The sequence below is a fragment of the Vombatus ursinus genome, unplaced genomic scaffold (assembly GCF_900497805.2).
Source record: "Vombatus ursinus unplaced genomic scaffold, bare-nosed wombat genome assembly UNPS02004227.1, whole genome shotgun sequence".
In the NCBI taxonomy this organism is placed as follows: domain Eukaryota; kingdom Metazoa; phylum Chordata; class Mammalia; order Diprotodontia; family Vombatidae; genus Vombatus; species Vombatus ursinus.
Genome location: NW_020944005.1, coordinates 22,929 through 25,677, shown reverse-complemented (window position 1 = coordinate 25,677; position 2,749 = coordinate 22,929). Strand labels below are relative to the sequence as shown.

At 38.1% G+C, this 2,749-nt stretch overlaps 1 pseudogene; it reads left to right on the top strand.

Moving 5' to 3' along the window:
• Window positions 1–521: 521 nt before the first annotated feature.
• Window positions 522–1,324, top strand: LOC114054006 (annotated as a pseudogene).
• The last annotated feature ends 1,425 nt before the right edge of the window (window positions 1,325–2,749 follow it).

Below are 2,749 nucleotides of genomic sequence, written 5' to 3'. Positions count from 1 at the left end.
GACTTCAGGACCAGTGCTCTATGCACTATGCCACCAGGATGTCTGGAAGCCATTAAAATCTAACTTCACTGGCTCATCATGAAATGAAGGTGATCATAGACATTCAAATACTCTGCCATCAGGCACAATCCAGAATGACTTTGAGTATGAGGTCAGGAATGAACTGCATATTTGTTGACTAAAAACCAGTGTGGTGTAATTAGGAAAAGCTTTTGTCACATTAGGGGCATTGCAGTGAAATGTTCCTTTACATTAAACCTCAAAGGCGATTGATATTTCCTTTCACCATACCAAGATTCTGATGTGGGTCATTAGAGATTTGTCCACACCAAGGAGTGAAGTGAATTTATCAAATAGAAGTCAGTAAAGGACCATATATAACAATCTTTTGCCTCTTTAGGGACCCAACACATTATTCAAAAAGTCTTATGTGCTAAGGATAAATACAAATTATAATGTCTTCTGTTTTTAAAATATATTTCTCCTTTGCTCCCTAGGTCACTGGATAAAAGATTCAGGAAATGTCGAACTTTACCATTGTGAAGGAATTCCTCCTCATGGGGTTTTCTGATATCCGAGAGCTGCAGATCGTATATTCTTTGCTTTTCTTACTGATTTTCTCTACTACCCTGTTGGGGAATCTGCTTATTGTCATTGTTACCACTATTGACAGGCGTCTTCACAACCCCATGTACTTTTTCCTTAGGAATCTGTCCATTGTGGATGCCTGCTACATAACAGTCATTCTCCCTAAAGCATCTACCAACTCTCTGTTAAACACCAGGGCTATCTCAAAGAGTGAGTGTGTGGCCCAGATCTTTCTTGTAGTGTTCTTCACCTATGTGGAGTTGACCTGCCTCACCGTCATGGCCCGTGATCGCTATGTTGCTATATGCCATCCACTCCACTACACAGCAATCATGAGTCCCCGAGTCTGCATGCAGATGACCTTGACGTGCTTTCTCACTGGCCTCTTGCATGCAGGTTTCCATACTGGTTACACATTTCGATTGCCTTTTTGCCAATCCAATGTGATCCATCAGTTCTTTTGTGACATCCCTTCTTTACTCAAACTCGCTTGCTCTGAGACCTTCAGTAATGAAATACTTATAGTTGTCTCTGGCCTGGGGATTGGGGGTGGTTGCTTTACCTTCATCATTGCTTCTTATGTTCGCATATTTTCCACAGTGCTGAAGTTTCCAGTGAAAGAAGACCAGAGAAAAGCCTTTTCCACCTGCATCCCTCACGTCATCGTTGTATTAGCGTTTCTGATTTCAAGCTTTTACGTGTACCTTCGGCCATCTTCATTCTCTGCATCCATTGAGGACATGATTCTTTCTGTGTTCTACTCTGTAATACCACCCTTCCTGAACCCAATCATATACAGTCTAAGGAACAAACAGATAAAGGAAGCTGTGAAAATAGTGCTAAAGAGAATTTTTTTTTTCTAGAAGATAAAAACTATTAATCTCTCTAACTTTTCCAGTATTCTTACACTTTACACGGACACTTTTTACACTTTTCCCTCTATATATTCTGTGATCCACTAACAGTGCCCTTTTGCTGTTCCTCATATTGGTTCTAATTCTTACTTGCAATATCACTAATGTGAAAATGTTTAATAGGAATGTATATGTATAGCCTATATCAGATTGCATGATGTTTTGGGGAAGGAGGTGGGGAGGGTGGGGGATAAAAATTTAAAACTCAAAAGTTTATGGAAGTGATTGTTGATAAAGCAGAATACATTAATTACAAAAAAGAAAGTAAGTGCTGTGACTATCCCTATTTTACATATGAAGAAACTGAGATAGGCAGAGATTAAGTGACTTGTCCAGGGACATAGAACTGGTAGGTGTCTGAGGTTAGATTTAAACAGAACCTGGAAAATAATACATTCAATGACTATAACAAGGTAAATAGAAATTACAAAAACCAAAGTCAATGAACACTGTACAATAGCCAAATTTGTCCCCAAAGAAGAGATAATAAAATCTTTCTTCTCTTCTTTGAGGATGTGGCAAACAGGAGCTGGAAAATTATATCGTGTGTTTGTGTGTGTGTGTATGTATGTATGTATGTGGGTATGTAGGTATGTATATACTGATTGATATATTAGCTTTTTCACATTACTTTTCCCCCCTTCACCATTTAGCCTTGAGCTCCATGATAATAAGCCTCCTCACCTTGGGAATTTTGCATCCTATTGCTACTATATCTTTTAAAGATAACCCCTTCTTCCCAACCAACTTCATGTCCATTTCTGTCTCTGAGAAAGGAATTGTGATTACTGAATAATGGTTTAAAATAAAAAACAAATACTGAAGTAGCTGGCTTCTGAATAAGAAGGGTAGACACCTAAGAACTCAGAAGAACTAATTTTCCTAGAGTCAGGCAAATATCACAAAAAGGATTTAAAAATTACAAAGGAGGATAAAAACTGCATATATATTTCCACCAAGGAAGAAGAAACAGTTCATAAGAAACAAAACCCAAGAAAGGAGCCAGTCATATAATCCGTAAACTCATTTGTTGTGGTGGTGGTTAGAATTTATATAGTGCTTACTATGTATTAAGTGCTCTACAAATATCATCACATTTGATCCTCACAACAACCCTATGAGCTAGGCACTATTACTACTCTCATTTTAGAGTTGAGGAAACTGAGGTATACACAAAGGTTAACTGACTTGCACTGGGTTAAATAGCTGGTAAGGTTCTGAGGCTAACTTTGAACTTAAATCTTCCA